This window comes from Sorex araneus, chromosome 4 (genome assembly GCF_027595985.1).
Source record: "Sorex araneus isolate mSorAra2 chromosome 4, mSorAra2.pri, whole genome shotgun sequence".
Taxonomy (NCBI): Eukaryota; Metazoa; Chordata; class Mammalia; order Eulipotyphla; family Soricidae; genus Sorex; species Sorex araneus.
The window spans coordinates 56,592,376-56,612,567 of NC_073305.1; the positions used below are offsets into that span (position 1 = coordinate 56,592,376).

A 20,192-nucleotide genomic window follows, 5' to 3' on the forward strand; every position below is an offset into this window, starting at 1 on the left:
TCTCAGAAAAGGGAAAAAGTCAGAAGGACCCATCTGTGGTTGACATTCTGGCCAACCTCCCTGAAGAAGAATGAGCCCTCCTCCTAAATCAAGCTTTAGCCAAGTTAGTTTTACAGCAGGGCTTCATGAAACTTGAGTTGTCTTTGTAAAGAGTTAATTTGGATATTGTCACAGGGGGAAAAAACCTTAGACCCTCAATGGTCATTTCCTATCCTTATCGTGACCTTTAGTTTCTCTGGAGGCTTCTCCTTTTCTGAGGAGACCCACTCTTCTCTGGGTGGTGCTTCAGATACTTTGTCTGGGCGATGGCTCATTTTCTTAACCTCCAAAGGAATTCCTCAAGCCTTTAAGGAATCTCAAAGGGTTTTCAGAGCTAGTCCAAGTGAATCCTGTGCAAGGCTGGGTATGACTTAAAAAAACAAATAAGGAGGAAGAAAAAAGGTATGATGAAGACATGCATAAGGAAAAATAGTATCTGAAGAGCTACTTCGGGAAATCAGGAAAGATTATTTCAAGACGAGACTAGAGAATATGTGTTCAGGGAAGGCCATTATCTTACTAAACAAAGGGAAGAAGTAGTGGTTTAAAGGATTTCACAACCAAGGGCTAGATATTCCTCCTGTGACCCTTTAGGATATTTGCAGAGAACCATAGGAAAAAACTCTATATGTAGAAGGCCATGACTTGGGGCCAAATAGCAGAATTTGTGGGTACAGGAGACAAAAAGAACGGTCATAAGGGGGTCCTGGTCAGATTAAGATAGAGGAACTCTTGTTTAAAATAAAGACTTTTCTATTAGAACTATGGAATTTGTGACCAATGCACATGAACCCATAAATTGTAGATAGCACCAGGAGACATATCAAAAGTAGAGGCATTATTTTTGGAGGCAATTACAAACTTTATACTCAGGGTGGAAAATATATCTCTCTCCATAAGTTCTGATGCTTTTTTTTCTCTCTTATCTCTAAGAATGACACAATCAGGACAGAGACCATGTCTGTTTATCAAGCAGTCAATGGAGAAAAAGTGAATGAAGCCAACAGAGAACAGAAAACTTCAATTCAAGCATCCCAGCATCGAGGACAAGATTTTCTTCTGGTCCCAGGAAGAGGAAATAATTTTTATCATTAAGATTTTTATTTGTTTTAACTTATATTTGCATGCGTTTATTTCTAGACCAAAAGTTTTTACTTCTTCAATGATTCTGGATTATCTTTGTTTGCTTGCTTTTTCGTTTGTTTTAGGGGCCACACCCAGCAGCACTGGGGAATTTTACTCCTGGCTCTGCATTCAGGGATCACTCCTAGCAGGGCTCAAGCCAAAGGGGATACCAGGAATTGAACCTGGGTAAGCTATGTGCAAGACAAGTGTCAGCCCACCATACTACGTAGCTCTCAGGCCCCAAAGATATCTTTTTATTGTATGAAACTCCCTTTTCTGGTTTAGGAACAATCCACCCTTTCTCAGAGTTATCCCCAGGAGTCAGGGAGAACTCATGTGGAGCTTGATCCTATTGTGAGTTCTACAAATTCTGCACTGCATTATGGGGACTTTGTTAACTGGATATGCCCAAATGCTCAGAGAATCTACATTGAAACCCTTACATTCAGCCTTAATCATTCTGCATTTTTTAGCATGAACAGTAAAAATTCAGCCATGACACTATGTCCTTGCCCACTGCTTAGTCTGGGCAGAAGTGGCACATGTTATTTCTGGAGAGAGAATATCCTTCAGATACTTGGTGGTTTTTTTGGATATGCCTGCCTTTGATGGTCTGGATAATTTCATGAGTGAACTCAAAGATTTGAACCTCTTGACTTGCATGTTTTTGTAAGGTTTTTCTGGTTCATGTGAATATAGAACCATTTTGAGACCACCAAAGACTGCTTATAAGAAAAAAAGTGCTGGAAGAACCCTTCAAACTAGGCAATTAAGGAAATATATTTATATATATATGCATATAAGTGCATATATATCCAAGGAAAGATAAACGTGTTTACAACTACAGTAATTTTAAAATTTGAGAATTAAAACAAAATTTCAGAATCTAAAATGAATCAAAAACCACAAGAATGGAGAAAGCCCCAATAAGCTTCTGAGACATGTGTGCATAGCAAATATACTAGTCATGTTTACAAGCCAACTTTTTTTAGGAATAAATTAATTTTTTTTAGAGTTCTGAAAATTGTGCAATAGCCACTTTAATAGCATAGCTTTTCCCTATTTGTTAATGAGTACATAAAAAGTCATTAACTATGTCTTCAAAAAAGTAAAAGGAACATGAAGTTCAATTCCACAGGTGTAATACTCAATAAAACACATTTCTATTTATGAATGTGTGAGTTTGTGTGGGGGAGGTGAGAGGAGACGGGACTGTAGACAGCATTGCAGTAACTAGGATGGCTCTGGAAAGTGAGATAGTGAGAGGAAGCTATAAACCAGCGAACATAGGCAGATTTTAGACTACTACAAAGCGATATGTAGTCATCGCAACACAAAGTTAGAGATGTACATCAATTTCATGGGGTTTGACCCGGTTAATCTTTCCAAGCTCATGTTTTCTTTAGGGTCAACAAAATGGAATTACTAATAGTATCAACTTGCCAAATTTACCAGCCTTCCATGGAAAAATAAATGCACTCGTAACATTAAAAACCATTCTGTAAATAGTAGAGCTCCAATCACTACTGTTATCAGTAATAAGCAATGAGGAGTTAGCAGAAGGCAGGGGAGAAGAAAAGCTATGAAGTCTGTCATACTAGCCACATAATGTAGTAATTCTTCTATATCTGTGTATAGCCAGTAAGAATAGCGCAACTGTAAAAATCTACTTTATTTTATTTTGCAAGCTGGAGGGGAGGCACACCTGGGTCTGTGCTCGGGGGTTGCTCCTAGAGGTGTTAGGGGGACTATATGATTCCAAGGATCCAATTTGGATTTTCTACATGCTCAGCCCTTTGAGTCATCTCACCATCATCTAAAATATTTTTAACTTTTGTATTCTTAGTAATACTGTGAAGAATCACACATTATTATTCTGAAAGACAGATCTTATGCCAAAAGGTTAACTGAAGTTTTATATCCCTAACAACCAGTATAATCATGCAGATTTAAGCATACATAAAAACAATTCTAAGGCCAGAGGGACTGTATAGTCGTTAAGGCATTTTTCTTTAATGCAGATGACTAAATTCAATACATATGGCCCCCAAGTACCACCAGGAATGACCCCTGAGTACAGATCCAGGAGTTAGTACCACCTGTTATGGCTCACCCTCCACCAACTCTCCCAATAAGAAGAAAAATGTCTTGTATATTTCAATAAATAGTGGACATATTAAATACTTTTAATGGAATTAGGAGATAGAGTTTTGATTTACTGATAAGTCTAGTATTTTAAAATGAACCTACCCAATCTTTTCAATTAAGAAAAGAAAGCACATTCTCCTACTCCATGCTGCAAATGATAGATAAGTGATCTTGGTCTGATTTTAGTTCAATTTGGTCAAAGTAGAAATTTTTAGTATACAATAGCTTGAGGTTCATCATTGGATAATAAGTAGCAAATTGATCCTCACCATGGAATAATAACAGCAATGAGCAATAACAGATAATGACAACTAAAAATGATGCTGACAATTACAGCAACAATCAAAATTACATTACTGATATACTCCTGGCTTGGACCCGCCAAAGACTGGGTAAATCACTTATTTTACTGTCACATTTAATCATTTCAACAAGCTTATTCTCCCCACCTAGAGATGACAAAATTGAGCCAGGAGAGTTAAGTTTACATATTATCAAGATTGGGAATCGAGATTGGGAAAAAAAGTCATCTTACTGCAGAGCCAGACCCCTTCATGACAATCAGGTTTCATCATCAGGTTCTGATCCTAGTGAACATATCAGATAATAAACTTAGCCAAAAAATTCTAGAATAAAGGAAACAAGCAAATTAGGATGAATTTCATTTATTGGAAACATGATATAATGCCTTCATATGTTGTTACCATTCAAAACTAATTACCTAAAAATGATCATCTAGTTTCATAGAATTTCTTGTAATAGAATATACCCTATGTAAAGAACAGAATGTGATCTAGCAAAAATTGTTGACAGAATAGTTATGAGAAGGAGGTGTATACAGTGTTGCTGATGATAATCATAACTATAAGAATAGCAACAATAAGAATGCCATTAAAACCATACCAACTATGTACTAGACATTATGTACAGGGTGTTACATATCACATTTATTTTCCAGTTACACTGCATGGGCCTTTACTTATTTGAAAACTGTTTTATACATAAGGGACACTCCATTCCTTTGCATTAAAAATGAAACAAAGAAAAAATAACAAAGTATATTAGATGCCTAAAAAATTATTTATGACATGATCAAAATTCCTAATGACAAAGGAAGAATAATCACTTTACTTATCAGAGCAAAGCTATATATCATGGAACAAAGTACTAAAATGAAATGTAATATAACTACTACTTTGGGAATAACAATTATATAAATGTAATATAACTAATAGTTTGGGCCCAGTAAAAGACTGTATTAATTATATTGTTTTTTCATGAAACTATTCTAAGGTTGCCCAGGACAGAATGACTGTGGAACATTCATGACAAAACTGTCAAAGAAGACTAGACTTGAGAGACCTTTGGGAGAAAAGAGATTTAAAAATAATGGACTATCGGCCCATAGTTCAGACGTGCCTGTCTCTGCAAGTATGAGCACATTATTGATTCTCCAAGGAAGAAAGGAAATATGACTTCGTCCCTTAACTGACATCAAAGTTGTTTTACGCAACTGTGCCCAGAAGCAGTTACACATAGCTTTATTCAGATACAAAGGCTGATGTTCTAGGGGAAGGCTATCATGTTAATTGATCCAAAATTCAGTGAACTGGGGATATTAAAAACCTCAGGGGTAGCAAGAGGAGAGGGGCACTGGTAAATATTTGAAGTAGACAAAGTCCCTAGGATCAAAAGCCTCTCTAAAATTAAAATTCTCAAAACCAATGAGGTTACCATTGAACATTTCACCTTTGATATACAGTCACCATCATGAACAATCAGTGATGAAAGTGAAATGCCAGAAAAACTTAAAATTTTACCTCTGAGCTTAAGATGTTAAGTATTCCATACAAATAACAGAAGAAAAACAAACTTGAAAAAAAATCTAGAATCGGGGCTGGAGTGATAGCACAGTGGGTAGGGCATTTGTCTTGCAAGTGGCTGATTGGGGTTCAATTCCCAGCATCCCATATGGTCCCCTGAGCATTGCCAGGAGTAATTCCTGAGAGCAAAGCCAGGAGTAACCCTTGTGTATTGCCGGGTGTGACCCAAAAAGCAAAAAACAACAACAACAAAAATCTAGAATCTTTGAAAACTAAGGTGGTAGGTATTCCATACAAATAACAGAAGCAAACAAACTGGAGAAAAAATTTAGACTCTTTAAAAACTTAGGTTAGGTTTTGACTGGAGGAAATTGGATAGGAAGGTTGAGGTGAGAGGAATGAGCAGACAAAAATAAGTGGTGGCTAGCTTACACTAGAATTTTAGGGTGACACTGGTATTACATGCATATAGAGGTGTGAATCTAAAACTCAGTAATATTGTAAAAGAATGATATAGCAATTGCACTGCACTGTACTGCACTGTCGTCCCATAGTTTATCAATTTTTTCAAGAGGGCACCAGTAACATCTCCATTGTGAGACTTGTTACTGTATTTGGCATATTGAATACACTATGGAGAGCTTGCCAGGCTCTGCCGTGCAGGCAGGATACTCTTGGTAGCTTGCCGGGCTCTCAGAGGGACTGAGGAATCGAACTCGGGTCAACTGTGTGCAAGGCAAACATCCTACTTGCTGTGCTATCACTCTGCCTCTTATAGAGCGATATAGTAATTAAGAATAAAAATTAATATTGGAATGTAGTTATTCTAAATATATTTTCAAATCAATAATACCCACCTGCTAGGAGTTTACTGCCCACCATGAAGTAGCACAGTTGAGGACACATATATGTGCCTATTTGAGAGGGTTCCCATTTCAATCCCAGTGTTTCAAAGTGGACATTCACTATTAACTCTACTAGGAACTGAAGAAGGTTCAATTTCTCAAGTATTATAGGAGATACAGTACATATTTACAGAATACTTCAGAGGAGAGTGTATATAGATAAAATTTAGAAAGAGGCAATTCAAAGCTGAAACTGCCAATAAGAAGTGTTTTATTTTGTCTCAGTTTTACATTAGAGGAAAGAAGATCATGCCATATGCCAGGTGGAATTTATTTTTTAAAAACACAATCTGGTCTTAAAACAAAGGGTCACAAAGAGGTAAAACTGACTTGATCACTATAAAAACAAACAGGAAAACATATATTCCAACTGTCACAAATGACCAAAATCCCCCGATTGCCACCTCAAAACTGAGAAACATCAAATACCAGGCAGGTGATTCGGGTCCTAGGATCCCTCTGAAGAGCGCTGATAGGACAGACAAGGGGAGCACTGCACCCTGACAGTGCTTCGGCTGATGACTGAAGATCTATAGGTCAGAAGGGGGCGGCTCTGATGTCTTCTTCATTAATTATTTAAGGTAATATTCTGGAAGCTAGTAAATCCTAACATCCTCAAATATAAACCCTTTTAGGCTTTGAAGATGTGCTTTTGATAAACAAAGACAAAACACTTCTCTGAAGACATATGTTATAATACATATTTTATCTTCTAATGGACAGTCTGTTATCAATAAATGTGGATTTAATCATATATTTTGAGTTGCCTTATGGTAACAGATGGGAACTCTTCTTTTATTTATTGCATATTTTCTACCCCAATTAGTCGTAAGCCAATACAGCCATGTAATGGGTCTTGATTATCTCATTATAGCTCACAGAATTTGGGATAAATGTTCACCACAATAATAATGACTGGGTTTCAAGGTTCTCTAACTCAGTATTCATGATAAATCTGCTGAAAAGTCACTATCCAGTCAAAAATTTAATTCTACCTGTATCAACCTACTTAAAATCTTAGAATTCCTGGACTCTCTCATACTCTATACAAAGGCTTAATGGCTCCAGGGTGATACAAAAATATTCAAACCCTTTCCTCTAAGGAAACTTTCTTGGATCATTTTTAGCTGACTATTCATAACAAGCACAATACAAAATAAATTAGTTAGGTCCTACTTTGACAATAGGCTTTGGGGATTGGGGTGTAATAATTCGAAATATGGTGGTAGAAAGCTGTAATGGTGGTAGAATTGGTATTGGAATATTGAATGTGATAAATTACTGTGAACAACTTTATAAAAATCAATACTTATAAAAACAAATATACTAGTAAAATGAATCTTAATGTATTTACCTATTTGAAAAATAATTTGTGGCCAGCCAATCGAGCTTCTTTTGGCCATTGGGGTCCACAATCAATCAATCACTTATCATTCGGAAACAAGTAATAGCCATGTAATTTACCTTACATATTTCTATAGAAATCTTAAATGTGAAACTTGGGAAAAATAAAGCTTGTGAAAGATTTGTATAGCTATATAGCCAAACCACAAAGTCAGTAGCAATGAAAGCAGGACATCCAAATCAGGACAATCAAGCTTCAAACTATGCCTATCAAAGAGGCAGATGAGGAGTTCAGGGGAGATGGAAGAAAACATGGGGACACTGGTGGAGGGAAGGCAACACTGGTGGAAGAACTCAGGATGGAACAACTTAGTAATCATGGAGTCTTAATTAAAGTAAAAACAAAACTACAAAACTACCCAAAGAGGTCCAGGTAGGGACAGGGGGAGAGAATATAGAAGTGTTTGTCTTACATGTGGCTGATAAAAAGTTTTATCTCTGGCACTGTATATGGTCCCCTCAGCACTGCAGGCAATAATCCCCAATAACAGAGCTAGGATAGCTCCTGAACATGACCTGGTGTAGCCCAAACCACACTCGGCTCCACCTCAGAAATACCTTAGAAGGAGAAGTATTGCATATTTTGAAATATGTAAAAATGACCAAAAAATGTCCATGTTAACTATTCAATATATATTCACATCTTCAATTATGCAATAAATAACCTAAATTCAAACCTTGCTTTTTTAATGGTATTTTTTTCTATTTTAACATATAAAACAATCCTTTAAAAGTTGTTTAATTGAAATTCCTGCCACATGAAATTTAAAGAACATTACAAAACTCAACTATAGATCATCAATTTCTCAGATACTTGCTTGGTAAGTGGCTGATGTAGATAGTCAAATTATTTCTAACTAAATAACTTCATTATAAACATATTGGTTCATACCAGACACGTGAAAAATAACAGCTAACAGGTTGCTAACGGTCTCTGTGAACCAGACCAATGACTGCCATATTTTGATTTAATTTCATTGAATCCTTAGATCAACCCCTGAAAAGTTATCCATGACATTAAGGCTATAAAATGCCTATGAATCAATTTAAAGGGCCAAAGGGTATAAATTTGAGGGACTTTAAGAGAAAATGGGCCCAAGAGCACCCAGATGACAAGAGACTTGTCAAATCACTAACACTGCCTTGCTGGCACTATATAGAGAATTTGGGAACACTAACAGTTAAGTTCTGCAGTTAGAAGAAATAAGTAGAAAGAAACTTCTGAGGTCAGTTAAGCATCTTACAGAGGGATATAAATGGCTTCTATAAGTCCATGCAATTTCACAATTACTCCTACCTTTTTTTTAAAGTTGAACTAGAGCTTAATGTCAAATTGATTATGAAAATATTAATTAAATATCCACATATAAAAGCAACAGCATAGAGAAGTGTAAGTGTAAGTGTTGTGAGACACTTGTGAAGCTCACCTGCATTGTCATATTCCTAATAGTTTGGAGAAAATACAAATCTGAAATGCAGCAATTAAATGGTGCACATAAATACTTCTAACAGCTACATGTAATTTCTCTTGAATTTTCCTATTGATTACTTCATACTTGGGATAGCCCATGGCACCTGGCTATCTCAAACATGCTAACAGAGACAAATTGATCATAAATTAAAACCAGCTATCACCACATTTTAGGGTACAAAATAGCAAGTCTCAAGTTCAACTCATTCCCTGGTAAGTCAGAGGTGATGAAATCTTTAATGCAGTTTATACAAGCAATCTTTCCTCCTATTCTCATCTCCCCTTTTCTACCAGCTCAAATAACCAGGTGGCAAAGTTCAAGTCATTACCCAGAGAATCTATTTCTGTAGCCAGAGCAGACATAATTGGGATGAACCTTGTAAGAGACCATTAAAAAATTCCAAGTAAGGGCCTGAGAGATAATACAACAGGCCAGCCACTAGCCCTGCATGCACCCACGCTAGGCTCAGTCCCCTAAGCCCTGCTAGGAGTGATTACTAAGCACAGGGTTTGGAGTAAACCCTAAGCAAAGCTGGGTGTGTCTCCCAAACAAGCAAATGTCAAAAGATAGTTTGCCTTGCGATGTGGTAACATATATTTTGAACAGGCGTGAAACTGTACTCCTACTTTATGTTAGTCATGTCAGCTAACATTACTACAATTAAAGTAATTGTGATTAGAGGTACTTTATTATGATATGAAGGGACCTCCTGCAAAATGAGCATTCTATAATCAACTACACAGGTTCTGTGAAGGAAAGCAAGAAGATGGCCAGTTACCAAGCCACAAACATAAGTATAAGTTCCTCGTGCCTTAACTACCTTTGTTAAATTAGCTAGAAACTGCTGCAGTAGAGGATGTGCTGAACAATCATTCAATCAATCATCATAGCTTCTCTGCTGGGATAAAAAGATATTTGAAATGCTCTGTTAGTTAACATATTTATTAAATCCTGGGTATGTTGCCAGCAGATTTTAGGCACTGGAGACCTAGCCCTAGTTCACATATGTTTTTTATGTGTTACTTTTGATTATGTAGTTTAGGGAGTATCAGAGCAAGATTTAAATATCCTCTCCCCACCCCTCACCCCCATCCCATCCAGTACTGGATTGCTAGTTTTCTTATACCTGGGCAACTGATGTTCATCAGACATTTGTGTCTGAGGACTGCTCAGACACAAAATACAGTAATGTATAAGACATTTACAGATTGATGTTAAGCTTAAGGGAAGTGGGGTGTTGAGACTTGCCATCAGTGGAGGAGGAGGTCGATTCTAAGGTTGCTGGATCACAGGTAGCTCAAGAGAACTCTGTGGGAAGATTCAGAATGACTAGACTGAGAGGGTTGGGGCATGGGCATTTCTAATAAGGCTGGACCATAAAAATATTTTTGTATTTTAAAACTAGCATGACCAAACCAGCATTTATACTAAGAAGACCTCAGCATCATTGTATTAGCTTGTGTTCAGTGAAAGGATGAGTCCCAACTTTAAAAGGCCAAACTAGCTGAAGACCAGTCATAAAGAAAATTTAAAAAACTATGTCAAAATGACATGTAAAACATGAAACTATGAAATTTCTCTTTGAATAATTTGGATGACTATAAACAAATCCCATTCTCCCTTGAGTTATCACTTTCCAATTTTATGTATCCCATATTTCTAACTACGTAGAGGATCAGACCTACAAGAATTGACCTGAAGGGCCTAAAAGATGGCTCAAAGGGCAGGAGACTATGTTTTGCATTAAAGAGCTAAGGGTTAATTCCTGAAACTGCATGGTCCCCTGAGAACTGCCAGGAGTCATCCTGAAGCATCAAATGAGCATACCAGATGTGAGCCCAAAACAAAGACTTGAACTACCTAATATCAAATGACCTGAAATTTTTAAAGAAAGAATATGAACAATGCTAAGAAATTATTTAAAAGTAATTTTGTTGTTTAAACTTCAGTCAATTATTTAGAAACTATTTTGTTTCAATGCATAGTATGTAATAGCATTGTTAGGGAAAAAAAAAAGACTTTTATTATCTTCCTTTAACTATCATTATGAGTTATTTGCCCACAGAATAAAACAGTCTAACAAAGCTACCTACTCATTTTATTGCATTTTCCTTAGAGGTATTGGTCTTGGCTGGGAATTTTGAAAAATAAAATCCAAGTTCAACTGAGCTCAGTAGCAAATCACAATTAGAAAGCATGGAAATACACAGATCATTTCATTAGAAAGCATGTGCTTGTACTTTTCCTTTCTTAGAAAGCAATCAAAATCCTGGCTTCCAACACCATCCAATTTAATGGAGCATTAGTTAAACTCCCTTTATCAGTGCTTAAATTTTGAAGGGGGAAAAAAAAGAGACTGAATTAAACAAGGACACCATGACTAAGATAAAATTGGAATTTTCTAGAATGTTGCTTATACTCATTTGGCCAGACACTGTGTGGCATTGACCCCAGATACATTAACTAAAGTCACCTGTGTCCACCCACTAATCACTTACACCTGCCTCTACCAGTCTACTGCTCACTAAGATGCAACTGGAACATCTGCCTGCTTGAGATAAAGATTCTTTGCACACCAAAATTAGCATAACGAGCTTTTAAACTATTACTGCAAAAGGGGATGCAGCCAATATGCTAATTTTTAAGGCTCTACCTAATTCTCATTAGGCTGACCCTAATTTCTTTCTTAGCTTGGGAGGAAAAAAAAAGAGTTGGTACTTATTTGTAGAGTGAAATGATGACCTTATTCATCGATAGCCAAAAGGTATGAGGAATTTCCTCTACTCAAGTTTTTCAGGCATATAACTTAAGTCACCAATTCAAAATCATCAGTTTCATTATTATCCGTGGTCTCAATTTTCTTCATGTATTAAATAGAGGTATAAAGGAATTCTCCCAGAAACCAGAGAGATAGTACAGCAGGTAGGATGCTTGTCTTGTACGTATCTGACCTGGGTTAAATTCCTGGCACCGCATATGGTCCCTAGAGCCTGTCTGGAGTGATCCCTGAGTACCAAGGCCAAAGTCAGTCCTGAAAGCCTTGAACATCACTGGATTTCCTCCCCACCCAAGCTCCCCTCACCATCCCCCCAAAAAAGTACACAGCTGAGTTCTAAATCTACTTCTAGGTAAGCATATCTAGTATAAGCAGTATTCAAGATGATTTTATGAATCACACATAAAGCTTCATCTAATACTACTACTAGAATTTTTAAAGGTAAACAAAAAGTGGTAAGTTAATATTTTCATAATATCTAGTAAGGGGGCAAATTGCTACACTAGGTACTATTACTGACTCCAAGGAAATTCTTGTCACTTTAAACAATAACAAAGATGTGATATAGGTACCACAAAGCAAGCCAAGAGCTACTGAATTCAGATTGTGTGTCAGAAACTATTTTTTTCATTACTAATAAAGAGTAGTATAGGATCAGAATATGGCTCAATAAAAAGTAGAATAGGATCAGAATATGGCTCAATAGTAGATTACGTGCCTAGCATGTGTGAGGACCATTTGATCTCCAACATTGCAATAACAAAAAGTAGCATTTATTTCTACTACCCATTCTTTACCATAAACTCCCTACGTTAAAAAAAATTAAACTAAATATAATACCATAATTACTAAGTCAGATTCAAAAACCAAGCTTTCAACAGAAAAATTCAGGCAGTGTTTTCAATATAACATCTCACTTCAATTGTATAAAGAAAAATGTAATTAGATTAAGTGTTTGCTCATCTTCTCACTAATGTTGAGTATAAACCAGTGGCTAATTTGCTGAGTATTTTTTATTCTAATGCACATCAAAGGAGTTGACTATTTCTTATAAATAACTATAAGTACAACATTCTATTACAGGTGAAGTGACAGGTATCAATTTACTAAGTAACTTCTACAGTTAACATATTGGACAACAAAATACCTTGTCAAGGTTTTCTGGTTCCAGGTACCAGGTTTAAACCCTTATGTTATATTACCCTCAACCTCTGAAAATTATAAGACAAAGGAAAGTGCATAAGATATGCAAAGAAGCAATAGATTAGATTTCCACACCTGAAAAGCACAGCTTGAACTCAAACCCTCCTTGTATTTCCAATCTAATACCCCCATTGATTCCAAAGTACAAGGTAATGTGGTGGGTCAACAATAAACTGACAATATCAAATTTCAGGAAGCTGTTCATTAGGAACATATTAAAGACTCATTAAGTCAGCTCATATTTGAAAGGCAAACATTAACCTACTGAAATATCTTTAAATTAAGCAATATCAAGGGAAAATATATTTATATTTTGAGAAAGAAATGGAAATAACTCATTAGTAAGACAAAATAGCCAAATTGGCACCATTCTTTGCTCTCTATAAGCACACCATTTTTCCCTTAACTAGCATTAGTTTAACAACAAAATATCGTAACAGAAATGCTGATACAACCAACCTTATATTTCCTATTCAAAGCTATAATTACATTTTCTAATTGTGTACTGGGTGAAAGAAATACCAAGCAGAACAAAAACATAAGTAGCCTTAAACTGTCCATCAGGAAACTTAGATTATAGAAAATGCATATGAAACACTATTATCTCCAGCCACAGCCAGAAGCTGTGAGGTAATCAATTCATATAACATGCCAGCCTAATAAAATCTGCATACACAATTTATGAATACAGTAATACTCCCTTTCATCACAAGTTATTAATGAACAAATTAATGAACATTTACAGCTGTAGTACTTTGGTTCTGCATGTTATAATCATCTTTACCCATGGATTTAAGTGCATTGAATTTCATATCTTCAGCTAGTCTAGATAAGAACAACTTTACATATTATTGAGCCATTTCAAGCCACCAATCTCATCCTTATGATTCTATTGATATTTTTAAATATTTATTAGAATAGAAAGAAAATAAAACATTCTGCTACAATAATGTTTAATGCCTACCATACAGTATAAAAGTTTTCTTGAAATTGCATTATGTGTTCAATTTAAAAATATCTTTTTCATTCTCTTTACAAAAAAGAATCTTTCAGTATTGTTTACACAAAACAGCCTACCCATACCTATTAACCTCTAAAAAGTGTCCTGCTGGAAAGATGACATCTGACAAATATTCTTGGAAATTAATATGCCAATTCCCTAAAGTGTATTTTGTATTTTCCATTATTGGATGACATTATTTTTAAACACCTTTGGTATTCACTTTTACATATTCCAAGATTCTTGACAGAAACAGAATTTTAAAATGAGTTTTAAAAGTACTAATTTAATAATTTTTAAAATTTTAAATAAAATGAGAAATTATATATACATAAATGTATATATATATATATACACACACACTATATCCTGTTTAAAATTCCATTACCTATGGCCTCTTTAAAATCCCATTACCTATGGCCATACATTTAATTAACTGAACAATTGTCACATTTTAGCATTAGCGGTTTGGGGAGGAACCCCCATACTAAACTTGGGAGTTATCTCAATAAGCTGAATATCGCTGAATATCAAATAAGAAGTTAAGGAAGTCTAAATCAATCTATTCTTTCTTTTTTGGGTGTTTTGAAGGCACAGTGGAAAATATATGGCAGTTAGTTCTGTGGGGCTACTCCCAGCTCTGGTCTGGGGTCACTCTCAGGAGTGCTCAGGGGTCCATAAGTGAGGACTCAACCCAAGATCTGCTGCATGCCAGGTAAATGCCTTAACCTCTTACTTTCTTTCCAGACCACAAAACAAGGCATAATTTTAAGGTGCAATACTTGGCTGGATAAACTAGTAAACGCATGTCAATCACAGATCATGCAATAAAATGTGAAATATAGTAATTTTTAGATTAACTCTACTGTTTGTCTTTTTAAATTTGCTTAATCTTTTGATTTCAATAATTTCTTTTTGAAACCTTGTCATTTAATATATTCTTGCTCTCAGGAAATAAGCCCTGATTTTGACATAATTATTTAATACAGAACATGGAACACATAGACCCAAATTGTAATACATGGGAAAATGAATAAAAGTTCAGGATATATACAGATTGAAAGTTCAGAATATAAGAGTATAAGAAGAAACCTTATAAAGAACTTAAGTTTAGAGAAATGGAAGCAATAGGATATTTTTAGTAATAAGAACAATGTGAAATTGGCTTAAGGACAGACCGAGATAAAATGTGCCTATGGTATGAATTTTAGATTTGAAACACTGACTCAAAACCATACATAAATCTGTAGAGGCAGGCATTTTCCAAACTTCGTTAGAAAGTAGGATGTGCATATATCCAGGAAAATTATAACTCATTAAATTCCATTTTAAACTTTCTGAACCTGCCTGAATTTCCCCATCTCCTCAGGAAAGCCAATATAGGCTCCCACTGTGACATTGAAGAAATGAATTTGTGAAGAGAACCTGCCAAATCAAATTACCAAAAAAGCAGCTGCCCCACAATTGGAGAGAAGCTAAGCTGTAGTATCCATTTTAGAGAAGTGTGCTCGCGTTTCTGTTTTCATTATATTACACCTTCAACATTATATTATGTTTTCTTTGTAGAATGCACTTTTATTTCTCCTTCTTCCCTTTCACTTACACAATGTCTAAGAGGTTTAAACCCGGCGATTCTCATACACATTAAGCTGTGGTAAGTGGGGGACACTGCAGCAGCCACCAGAATCCAGAATCGCTCTTAGAATGTGGGGATCACAGTGGTAATTGAATTACTGGTCTCATGACTCAAAGATAAGTATCTCTACCAATTAAGGCACATCATGGGACCCTGAGGTTTAATTATTTTATAGCCATTTCAAAAAAATCACAGTTGAATATGTGGGCATAAAGGAAAGTCTCAATTTCTATTTTGACAACTCATAAATATAAAACTTCAAGCAGTACTTGAAGTATAAAATTATATCTGAATAAAATCATATCTAAAATGATAAATATTCAAAATAATTGGATTTCAAAATATTTAAGACAAATTATTATACTCTTAGTTAACAACACAATTAAACATTGTGTGGAATATGAAGTTATTTCTGTGAGTCACCAAAAAGCTAGCCATGGATATCTCTCGCAAGAAGGTCATTTCGGTGAACCCTTTGCCAAAGAATTAGACATGAGAATTAAAATTAGACAAAATTCTAAGGGAATTTTGCATTGCTTTTTAGAAGAAATGGGGAGGTTTATTTTCTGTTAAAATATAGTCAAATACATGCTTTACTGCTTTATTAAAGTATACTAAGTATTGATAGGCAATACATAACATATATAAGGCATCAATTCAATGAGTTTTGACACCTATATAGTCCTAAGACCATTAGTGTAATGCCTCAAAATTTTAAATTTGTTGTAATAATTCAACAAATTAAAACGAGTTAATCTTTATATTTCATGGAGGTTATGTAATTATTTTATGTGTTTATTTCTAAAAATATATTTTTGGAAAATATTTTCACACTCATGATCAAATTTTATTTGCACATTTTTTTTTCTTGGTGTTGTTCTCTACAGAGCTATGTAAGGAAGGCTGCAGAGGAACTCAGGATTTAGCTATTCTGTCATCAGTTTCAAGCAAGAACATTCTAAAACCATCCCAGATGAAGCTAAATTAGTCCTTTCCTGATTTTTTTACAGCATACTGTAATAATTCTAGTAAGTTTTTTGAATAAGCTGATGGCCTGCAATGGTAGGCATGCATTCCACATAACACTGTGTTTCCTAAACTGTAGAGCATCTGATGCAAATTTCTCCCTCTCTATCAAGCTGCTTTGAGATCAAGTACATGTTTTTACTTGTTTCATTTAGTTTGTTAAGGCAGTGTCTGGCAAACTTTTCATTAATATCCAGAGTAAATAGATCTGTCATAACTACTATTTTTTGTGACCAGAACACCAGGGAGTAACCACAGATTCACATTTAAAAAATTAGTGTGGTTGTACCCCAATAAATACAGTCACAAGAAAAGAAGCCCTGGAATTTCTGTCCTGTCCATAGCTCATTCAAACCTGGAAAGTCAACAAAGATGATACCACATATAAATGGTATTTTAAATTTAACACAGCTCTCATATCCTCCTGGAAATATAGGTTTGCATGTACTTTAATCATTATCAAAGTTTTATTCAACTACAAATAAATTAATATAAATGAAATAAACCCATAAGTGACAGAAGTGCTCATTTTTTAGATTTACGATATGCCAACTTTATACTGGAAATATGTTACAGGATCTAATTTACTAAATTACTAAGTATAATTGGTTTCATTTGTTTAAATTATGGTATTAATAATTCTTTATAGTAAAATAAATATACATATATTATCTTCAACTTGATGGAGTTGGATTGACAAGGACAGTGAAACTATATTCCCTGCACACATGATAGCTTAGCATTAGTTTTGCCATTTCACCTGAATAATTCCATATAATCATGAATAATGATGCTATTTGACAATCTAATGATATCATGGTATGTAGCTTCAATCTATCTGTCTTTGTCAAGAAAATTAAAATATTCACATTAGATTGCCATAGGCAAAGTTGAACAAATAGTTAACTAATATCAGGATCCTTGGTTTATTTTACCCAAATGAAACTCAAGTGCCTTGTTCATTCTATGATCCATGCAATACTAATTTCCTATACATAAATTTAACATCTATACATTTTTAATAGTTTAAGCTCAATCAAAACTAAAGGTTTTCAAAATCAAAGAAAGAGCCAAGATTGTCTAAGAATATAATTTGATTGGTTGTTTCCAGTAACTTATAGATCAAAATATTCCAGAAAAATTTAGGATTCCATATACACAATTTTTTACCTTATAGTAGTCACTGAAGGTAAAACAAACCATAAATACTTAATGTTTGTTTTGATAAAAATGTACCTGAATTTAAAAAAATGTACCTGAATACCTTCTGGAGAACAATGCCAAATGATTGAGGTAGATGGACACTCTCATTCTCTATTACCAAAGGGTTATACGCAAGACCTGTATAGTGTTGAGATTGGAGGATAGTAAGAATAAAATATGATGTCGGAACACCTAAGTGACAGTACAGTAATTGAATCCATATTGACTTTCCTTCTTAAAATACCACCAAAGGCTTCTTACTGCAGTGAAATATTTTACTCTTCTGGTTCCGGAATCCTAAGGTCATCCCACTTTCTCACCATGTGTTCTTTCTTTTTATTTTTTATTTTTTTTAAAAAAAGACATTCTTGAGGATCTATACCTCATTATACCCTAGAATCAGTGTTCAGGATTTTATCTACCTGAAGTTATCAACTATTGTCCTTATGAAACTGCATTGTTTCTTAATATTATTTCTTAAATCACGTGTCACCTCCAACACATTTTCTCCTGTCCACTTTGGTCCAAGTCATTTATTGTATTTTATTTCTCATTTCAAATAGTGCTTTTTAAATTATTTTTCTATGTGCTTAGTATTTTATTGTCAATGTCTGCACACCTATCCACTATTGTGCATCCAGAGCGTGATACAGAGAAGAAACTAAGTAATCATTACATACTAAGTGAATCTACTCACTTATTCATTCATAGCCAAATCAATATGCCTAATGTGAAATCAGCAAACTGGGACCAAATGAGCCTGACACTTGTTTTTGTAAATAAAGTTTTATGAAAACACAGTGATATTCATTTATGTATTTCCTACTATGTATTTCCTACAGCTGTCCTACTACTACATAGCTTACTAGTTTGAACAAAGATCCTGTGGCCCAGATAATATTTACTACCTGCTTTTTTGCAAAGATAGTTTGCTGGTCTAGTGTACCATATGTATTTTGAATAATAAAATTAGTATTATTTCTGTCTTTAAAGGGTGTGCAGTCCATTGCATGCATTAAAACAATTATACATTAAAACCAAATAGCCTAAAAGAAATCGTACTGAAAGTCAGGATATATAACAAGTATTTTATGGAGAATAGAGAGGCAGTACAGTGGCTAAGGAACTTGCTGTCTATGTGGCCAACCATGGTTCAACCCCCAGTACCACACATGGTAGCCAGAGCATTCCAGGAGTGGTCCCTGAGCACAGACCAAGGAAAATGCTCTAAACTATGAGCAGGCTGCTCAGGTTATATCCCCAGTGAACCAAAGGAAATAAATTTAATACTGCTCTCAGTCTCAGTCTCTTCCTTGATTTATAATATGGAGGAAAAAAACTTCAATTTTTTTGGTGAGAATTAAATTCTATTTTTGGTGAGAATTAAATAGAACATTAACAGCATACATAAAGCATTAACAGTACCTGGGTCCTTGTAATTACCGTAGAAGCACTGGTTTCATTTTTTAAGAACACGTCAACTTGTGACCCCGGGGGCCGCACGCGTGTGCAGCTCCTCGGCAGCTGCACGAGCGTGAATCCAGACCCAGCTGAACCAACTTCAACATGGGCAGCTCCTTGCAGATTGTCTCCAGCCAGAGAACTAAGCCGCGACCCCATGCCCGCCCAGGAGGGGAAAGGTATTTCTCTCTCTCGCCTGTCCCTTCCTGGGGATGATGGGCGTGGGGACCGCCATATTATGACGACCACAGATGGGGTTTACAAGCTTGCAATGATTGAATATCCGGAAGAAATCTCCCTGGACTTAGTTGTTAAAGTACAGAAATACAAAACCGCGCGGCCACTACTGCAGCCGTGCGACCTCATTTCTCTTCACAACAGGTCTGACTCTAGTGGGGTGCTCCTAATAATAATGGTGAGGTTTGTGTTGAAATATTGAATGTAACCAAAGTAAATAGAAAGTAAAGTGAAATTTATCAGTTACAAGGCAGGGGGGGTGCGGGGATGGGCGGGATGGGAGGTGTACTGTGGTTTTTTTGTTTTTTGTTTTTGTCTTTGGTCGTGGGATATGGGCACTGGTGAAGGGATGGTTGTTTCAGCATAGTATGACTAAGACTTAAGCCTGAAATCATTGTAATTTTCCATATGGTGATTCAATAAAATAAAATAAAAAAAAGAACATATCAACTATAGCAGATAACACAGGGCTTGGCATACAGCAGGTAGCTTTCAAGATTTGTTGAGCTAAAACTGGACTTAGGCAAACTAGACTCTGATCCAAAGACACTTTTTGTGAAATTAATGGACAGAAAAAGGACTTGCTTCCTAAGAGGAAAAGTCATTCTTGAAAATAGCCTGGCTCCTGAGAAAAAGGTTGGTATGACAAAGTAATATAATCCAAGGACTCAGATTTCAAAATGCATTTTTGGGGTGATAATTTGGTGTGGGCAATTCCTAAGTTATAAATATGT

The 20,192-nt window shown here is 35.4% G+C and overlaps 1 protein-coding gene across 9 annotated transcripts in view; it reads right to left on the reverse strand.

The window, feature by feature from the left end:
- The window catches only part of FHIT (fragile histidine triad diadenosine triphosphatase), a 1,667,781-nt gene that overhangs the window by 809,869 nt on the left and 837,720 nt on the right, over positions 1 to 20,192 (reverse strand). The window lies entirely within an intron of this gene.